A 9174-nucleotide genomic window follows, 5' to 3' on the forward strand; every position below is an offset into this window, starting at 1 on the left:
TTGGCAAAGAACAAGTCTGCAGGAACTGATGAAATACAAATTGAAATCTTTCAACAAACTAATGTAGCCCTGGAGACACTCACTCATCTATGCCAAGAACTTTGGAAAATAGTTTCCTGATGAACTGACTGGAAGAGATTCATTATTTGTGCCCATTCCAAAGAGAGGTGACCCAACAGAATGCAGAAATTATTAGACAATTATCATAAATAGCACATGTAAGTAAATGTTTTCTAAAACTAACTGAAAAACAGTTGCAACAGTACATTGACAGGGAACTAACAGAGGTTCAAGTGGGATTCAGATGAAGAGGTGAAATAAGGGATATCATTGCTGACGTCAGATGATCTTAGCTGAAAGCAATATCAGAAAGATGTTTACCTGTGCTTTACTGACTATGCAAAGGTTTTTGACTGTGGATCATGACAAGCTATGGATAACATTGCAGAGAATGAGTATTCCAGAACACTTAATTGTCCTCATGAGGCACCTGGACCAAGAACTAGTCATTCAAACAGAACAAGGGAACACTGAATAGTTTTAAATTAGGAAATATGTGTGACAGGGTTATATTCTTTCACCTTACTTATTCAATCTGTATGCTGAGCAAATAATCCTAGAGGCTGGATTATATGAAGAAAAACGTGGCATCAGGATTGGAGGAAGATTCATTAATAACCTGTGATATGCAGATTATATAGCCTTGCTTCCTGAAAGTAAAGAAGACTTAAAATATGTAGTGATGAAGATTAAAGACTGCAGCCTTTAGTATGGGTTGCACTTCAATGCAAAGAAAACAAAAATCCTCGCCACTGGACAAATAAACAACATTCTTATAAATGGGGAAAAGATTGAAGTTGTCAAAGGCTTCATTTTGCTCAGATCAACACTCATGGAATCAGCAGTCAAGATATCAAACGACATCGCATTAGGCAAATCTGTTGCATAAGACCTCTTTAAAGTGTTGATGAGCAAAGAAGTCAGTTTGAGGACTAAGGTGCACCTGATCCAAGAAATGGTATTTTCAGTAACCTCAGATGCATGTGAATGTTGGGCAGTGAATAAAGAAGACTGTAGGAGAATTGATGCATTTGAGCTATGGTGTTGGAGAAGACTATTAAAAGTACCATGGACTGGTAGAACAAACAAATCTGTGTTAGATGAAGTCCAGCCAGAATGCTCCTTAGAAGTTAGGATGGTGAGATTTCATCTCTCATATTCTAGACATATCAGGAGAGACCAGTCACTGGAGAAGAACATCATGCTTGGTAAAGTGGAGGGTCAGCGAAAAAGAGGAAGATCCCCAACCAAATGGATTGGCACAGTGGCAACATCAATTGGCTCACGATTGTGAGGTTAGTGCAGGACCAGGGTGTGATTCATTCTGTTGTGCATAAGGTAGCTTTGAGTCAAAACTGACTCAATGGCATCTAACAGCAATAGATAACTCCCCTCCTTCAAAAACACCTATAATAACATGCCTTATATTTTTAGTCCTGGTGTGGCTCTGTGGGTTAATAAGTAGGACTGCAAGCTTGGTTTGAACTACAAGGTCAACAGTTCAAGCTCACCTGCTGCTCCTTGGAAACCCTATACGGGGTAACTAAGAGTCAGAACTAACTTGACAGCACTTAACAACAACATATTTCTAGTTAGTTGTAAGCAATACGTCTCTCTCTCCAGTCAGATCATAAGCTTGTTGAAGACACTGTGTGAATCACTTTTTCATATATATTTATTTTTTAAAGGACTATTTTTTTTCTGATTATAACTATCTTAAAAAGGTATACAAAATTCAAATATTGAAAAATATTTAATACAGGAGAAACCCCCAATAATCTCCCTCAGACATCCCCAACCAGAGAACTACTGTCAAGATATGGAACAAAATTCCTCCAATTCCACCTCCCCTGATATTGTTTTTGGTTTTACAAAAATGGGATCACTGATAAAACATTATTCCCAAACAAACATAACTCTCATATATAGAGAGAGTGAACATGTATTTAAGTTTTATTTAATTCATCAAGGAAAAAACCAGCAATATGTCAAAGTTAATTCAAAAAGAGGATATGAGAACTGGGGTTTTTTAGTCAGTCAATGAAAAAACAAAGAATGCTAAAATAAGATTTTTAAGTTAGACTCAAAACTCAAAAGTAGAATCTTAAAATTCTACCGGGCAATAAAACCCAAAACATTGCATTTTATAGGTTTCATAGAACTGTGAAATGACTGGACCCTAAGTAATTGTGTTAAATTACAGTTCTCTAGAATTAGAGTCCCTGGGTGGTGCAAACAGCTAAGTGCTTAACTACTAGTTAAAGGATTAGCAGTTTTAACCCACCCAGAGGCACCTTGGAAGGCAGGTCTGGTGATTTGCTTCCAAAAGGTCACAATCATGAAAACCATATGGAGCAGTCCTACTTTGCACCCATGGAGTCTCCATGAGTCAGAATCAACTCAAAGGCATCTAACCATAACAAGAGTCCTAGAGTCAGATGACGTGTTAAGAAAATTCTGAGCATGACACTAAATCATCACTTTGTTTCCTATTGCTGTTCTAACAAATTACCACAAACTTGGCGGCTTGAAGCAACACACATGTATACTCTTACAGTTCTGGAGGTCAGAAGTCTATAAATCAGTTAAGTGGACCAAAAGCAAGGTGCTAGTAAGGCCCCCATGCTCTTTCCTGACCTTCTAGAGGAGAATTTATGTTCTTACTTTTTCTAGTGTCTAGAGCTGTATTCCTGCATTTGTGGCTCCTTCTTTCATCTTTAAAGCCAGCAATACAGCATATTTAAACCTCTCCATCTTTTATTGGCACATCACTTTCTCTCTTATTGTGATTATATCTATTGTGATTATATCAGGCCTACCCAGATAATCCAGGAGCATTTCCCCTTCTCAATGTCAATTGACTGTTGTTGTTAGGTACCGTCTAGTTGGTACCAACTCATAGCGACCCTATGCACAACAGAATGAAACACTGCCCAGTCCTGGGCCAACCTCACAATTGTTGCTACACTTGAACCCATTGATGCTGCCACTTTGCCAATCCATCTCGTTGGCAGTCTTTGTCTTTTTGTCTGAACCTCCAACTTACCAAACATGATATCCTTCTCCAGTGATGGGTCCCTCCTGACAATATATCCAAAGTATGAGAGACGAAGTTTGGCTATCCTGGCCTCCAAGGAGTACTCTGGATGTTCTTCTTCCAACACAGATCTGTTAGTACTTTTGGCAGCCCATAGTATTTTCAATTCTCCTCCAACATCATAACTCATCAATTTTTCTACAGTCTTCTTCACTCACTGTCCAACATTTAAATGCATATGGTTATTGAAAAGACCATGGTTTGAATCTGGTACATACACCTTAGTCCTCAAACTGCTATCTTTGCTCTACAACACTTTAAAAAAGTTGTGTGCAGCAGATCTGCCTAGTGCAATATGTCATTTGATTGCTGCTTCCATGAGTGTTCATGGTTGATCCAAGAAAAATGAAGTCTTTGACAACTTCAATCTTTTCTCCATTGATAAGAATGTTGTTTATTGGTCCAGTGGTGAGGATTTTTGTTTTCTTTACATTGAGGTGCAATCTATATTGATGGCTGTGGTCTTTGATCATCATCAGTATTTTAAGTCTTTTTTACTTTCAGTAATCAAGGTTGTATCATCTGCATATCACAGGTTGTTAATGAGTCCTCCTCCAGTTTTGATGCCACATCTTTCTTCATATAACCCAACTTTTCAAATTATTTACTCAGCATACAGGTTGAAACATATGGTGAAAGACTACAACTGATTGGCAACCTTTAATTCCCGAGTGGTATGTAATGCATGGAGTAATGCTCTAGACCACAAGGTCAGTTTGAGCCACAAAATCAGTGGTTCAAATTCACTAGCTCCTTGGAAATCTTATATAGGGTCGCTATGAGCTGGAACCGACACAATGGCACTTGACAAGAATGTAACGTACAAGAATTCTAGTGTTGCAGTGATTGAATTCAGCTGCTAAACAGAAGATCAGTTGTTCAAATCCACCAGCAGGTTCACAAAAGATGTGGCAGTGTTTCCATAATGAATTAGTCTTGAAAAATCAATGAGGCTTTATAAAGTTGCAGTGAGTTGAAATCAACTCCACGGTAGTGGGTTTGGTTTTGGTATGTAACATAACATATTAACAGGTTCCAAGGATTTGGACTTGGAATCTTGGGGTGGGTGACATCATTGTTTCCAAATTTTGGGTAATTCTTCATAACCTCATCCTATATATTTTATGTTTTTGTCACTTACATTTTCACACAGCACATGTTGTGTGAACCCTCTCCATTCTTAATGGTAGGACAGTATTCCAATTACAGAATTGCCAGAGCTTAATTATTTCCACATAGATGCCAATTTGTTACCAAGTTTTCACTATTACAGACAGTGCTGTAATACATAACCCTGTACACACCTCTTTGCACAATTATGGCCATGTTTCTATACTTAATAAAGGGCTATGTTTTTATAATACAAATTACTAGTGGTTAAAATTCTGAGACTGTAAGTATGCCCACTTAATTTGTATAAATACTGATAAATTACCCTCTGAAAATATACACCTGTTTTTATACTCATATCAATGATATATGGGAATGCCTGTTTATCTCAACTTTACTTGCACTGGATATTTGGGATTTACTTTTGAGTTCTTAAGTATCTATCTTGCACTTTGAGCTATCCATATCAATTTTCCTGGCACAAAAATAGAACTTAATAATGTTTGGTGAATTGAAGTTTGTTGTTGTTAAGTGCTATCAAATCGGTTCTGACTCACAGTGACCCTGTATAGTGTTTCCAAGGAGTGGCCAACCAGTGGGTTTGGACTGCCAACCTTTCAGTTCAAACTGATCGTTTGGTCCAGTGCTTTATCCTACAGCTCCACACTAGGACTCCAATCGAAGATTGTTGTTGTTGCTAAGTGCTATCCAGTCAGTTCTGGTCCATAGCGACCCTATGTATGGTTTCTGATGAGCATCTGGTGGATTTGAACTGCCAATGTTGATCTAGCTCATTATCCTGCAGCACTACAATGAAAATCCAGAGGCTTGTCCTAGCAATGGTACATCAGTATATAAATATGCCTAAATATTATTAAGGGCCATTCAGATGTTATTTTTGTACATGGAAAGGTGTTCTTTTCACACTTAGTTCTCAGATCTCATTATGGTCTTTAATAGCACACAAGTTGGCCTTGATACTTTTCAGTTTCACATGGTGTATGCTTTGCTGCCAAGTCTCACAACATATTTCCACTGTACCCTCCAGAGAATCTAAGGTCTAATGTATGTGACTGATGGTCCCAGTCCTTTAGGAGAAATGGTGTAAGATTACTGCATATGTGTCCCCTTTGTTGTTGTTGTTGTTAAGTACCGTCGAGTTGGTTCCGACCCATAGCAACCCTGTACAGGGTTTCTGAGGGTGTAAATCCTTACGGGAGTAGAAAGCCTAATCTTTCTCCTGCGGAGCGGCTGGTAGTTTCGAACCGCTGACCTTAAGGTTCGCAGCCCGATTCATAACCAGTACACTACCAGAGCTCCTTCTAGAGATGATAAAAAAAAGTCCAAAAGAACTAGGTTCCCCATGTTTGGGTAGGTTAGTATTTGACTGTGGCTCAGAGTTAACTGCTTTTGTCCTAAAGGATTTTTTAGAAACAGAAGCCCATAGATTTAGATGGAATGTGTTGGTAAGTACCCAACCCTATAGCCACCCATCCCTCAGCCCCACTCCAGGAGGTAGCAAGGAACTCTGTAATGTTAATGACCTGGTGTAAGAGGGATGATTAATAAAGCACTGAGCATTGGCCTAGGGTCTCAGAAGGGTGACTGCTGATGGAGGAGCATTATTTTCTACTGCCCATATTCCCTGGAGTCCTGGTGTGGCGCTGTGGGTTAATGCACCAGACTGCAATGCCATTTGAACTGCAAGGTCGCTGGTTCAAACTCACCAGCTGCTCTTTGGAAACCCTATACAGGGTCACTATGGGTCGGAATAGACTTGAGGGCACTCAACAACAACGTATTCCCTAGTCTATTCTAGAACTAGCAGTCAACTTCTCAATGGAATAAGAGCAAGGTTGGCACAGGAAGTGAAAGAGAATGGGTTTCAGTATTGCCCTGCTCTGACTGGTTGTTTCTGGGGACAAAGTTTGTACACACCTGAGTGGGAATTGTTCCTTCCAGTTTTCTTCCTACCACCAGGTTTTGAAGGGTATGTGTTTTAAGAACATACAGGAGACAATGTTCTGAAACTAGCAAGGAAATAGGGGCAGTGGGTTAAGCATTGGCTACTAACCACAAGGACGGCAGTTCAAACCCACCAGTTGCTCTAAAAGAGGATGAGTCTGTCTGCTCCTGTAAAGATGTACAGTCTCAGAAACCTCACAGAGCAGTTCTACTGCTTCATATAGGGTTGTTATGACTCTGAATCAAATCAATGGCAGTGGATTTGGTTTGGTTTTTAATCACTGTTTCTTCCACCTCCAAACCATCCTATACCTCACACATACCCAATACCAATTTACAAGTACATGTAAGTACACAGTTGATTTTTATCCCAGACTTTTTAGAACTTGACCCCTCTCTCTCTAGAGTGAACTGAGTGGTGATTACTGATAAGAAGAGTTTGTAAGAGAGTTATGAACCCAGCCATAGACCAGAAAATGTTCGTGAAACCACTAACATATTAAATCATTTCACAGAGGACCTAAGAGAACTGAGAGGTTTGTGTAAAGATTAAGAGTGTAATCTCTGGAGTTTGAATCTTGGCTCTCACACTAGGTATGACTGTGAGCAGGTCACTTAACCTTCAATGCATTAGAATCCTCATCTGTAAATGGGGGATAATAACAGTATCTACCTCATATGGCTTGTTGTGAGGATTGAATTAGATAATGCATATGAAGCACCAACTATCATGCCAGGCATATACTTACTAAGTGTTCATCAATATTAGCTATTAGTTCTATGCCTCAGAGTTCTATGCCCATAGTCTTTTGAGGATTTGTGAAGTGAATGAAATTGATAACCATTAGTTTATTTAATAAATTTCCTTAATGTTAATTTGCCCATACGTAGCCCATCAAATTCCTACGGATTTTAGAATAGTGTCTTAGTTGTTGTTACAATGGCTTAGTTCTTTTCCCCAAACGTATTGGTTACTTTTCAAAAACACATTTCCCATCTGCTGGCCACATCTTTGCCTTCTCTCCCACTCAGAAAGACTTGCTTCTATACAAGTACCCTATATTGCTTTAAGTGTTTAGAGGGTAAAAAGAGAACATTAGATAAAAGTGTTTTCAAATGAAAGTGTGTGTGTGGTGTGAGGGGGGGGCTCTTCCTCTGCCCCATCACCATGTTCTAAAATCCCTTCTTTTCCTGTCTATCTGGAAGATTCTGTGTGACAGAAAGGCAGTTCCAAATGCTCATTTGCATGATGCATCACTACTCTTTTGTCCTTGGGTGAGCACAGCAGGTTTTTCAGGTCAGGAGCTGTGCCACACCTTCCTTTTAAACTCTTTGCATTCCCAGGAAATTAAATCACTGAGACTGGTGAGGACACATTGGAGAAAATGTGCCTGGTCCAGTACTGAGGTACCCTTTTCTGCCTTGTACATCTCCACTCTAGCTCTAATTAGCCTGCTGCCTCTGTCTCTCTCTCTCTTTCTCTGTTTCCATAGCACCCGCCCCTTAAATAGCTGATTCATATGGCTTTTATGAACCAAATTATAGTTCTACACAGCTCCTGCTCTTAATTGAGGGCATGTTGACCATTGAGAAGTAATTATTGCTTGAATTCCAAAGAGGCAGTTTTTGTTCTGGAGGTCTAATAGATTATGTTTTTCAAATTCACCTTGAATAACACAGTCAGAAGACATCAGTGTTAAGTATTTATGACAACAACTTAAGTCTCTTCTTCATCATGAAAATGGAATGAAGGAGTTGGTGTTGAAAAAGAAATCTCCCCTCCTTCAAAGTAAGTCACATCACTCTCCCCCAAATTAGGTACCCAACCCTTTTAGCCCCAAACATTGGTTGAGAATGGAAAAACCACATTGGACTTGCAAAAAATAGGACATACCTAGCCAATAGCCCTGATACTTAGAAGAGGGTACTTTCCAAACATAGTGTCCTAACACTGAATAGGATGAGGAGGAAATGGCTGAAGATCAGTTTTTAGGTCTCAAGCGAGACCTTGAGAGTAAAACTGGATGGGAGTGGATTTAAAATTCTCATGGAATCCAGAATTTCTGGAGTCAAGGAGGCTGAATGAATCCCTGAAACTATTGCCCTTAGATAATCTTTAAACCTTAAACCAAAATTCTCCACTGAAGTCTTAAAACCAAACAATAGTTTAGCTTAACTAGTAAATTATGTCTGTCTTGAGCATTGTAATGTTTAAAGAACTATCTATATGGGATCACACTGACAATAACAATTGTCAATTTATTAGGAAGCAACGAGTTTATGTTAGCTGGGAGAAACAATTCAGAAAAAAAAAAAGGTGAGAAGGTTGCATCACTACAAAATTGTTATCAATGTCACTGAATTGTACATGTCAAACTTGTTGAACTAATGAATGTTCTGCAGTGCATATTCTTAACAACAAAAATAAATAATGTAAAAAAAAAAAAAAAGCTAGATGGGATGGGAAGCCATATGTCAGATTGGTCACAACTTCTTGTAGCATTGTGGTGGCCACAACTGGTACATGCTATGAGGAGTTCTTTTCACTTGTCCATCTGTGAAGAGCAAGCATTAGTTGGGTAAAAGCTGAGACATTTTGTCTCAACAAGCAGTGGCCATGAAAATACCTACCTATTATGAAATCTAAACATTAAGGTACATGAGAAAGGTAGACTGGGGTGTGTGTGTGTGTGTGTGTGTGTGTATGTGTGTGTGTGTGAATGACCAGAAAGTTGGCAAACAGAGGCTCTTAATAGAAAGTAAAATTCTGTGGACAGAAACCAGAATCAATGTGATTTAATTTAGGCTGAGTTCCCTCCTCCTCATTTACTCTACCTGAGAGTGCTAGCCACTCATCCTAACCCCAAACAACATATAGGTGGTTTTCCAACCACTATTACTTTCTCTCTCCCCTAAAAGAAAAAAAATAAAATAAAATAAAA

The sequence above is a fragment of the Chrysochloris asiatica genome, unplaced genomic scaffold (assembly GCF_000296735.1).
Source record: "Chrysochloris asiatica unplaced genomic scaffold, ChrAsi1.0 scaffold00126, whole genome shotgun sequence".
Classification (NCBI taxonomy): Eukaryota; Metazoa; Chordata; class Mammalia; order Afrosoricida; family Chrysochloridae; genus Chrysochloris; species Chrysochloris asiatica.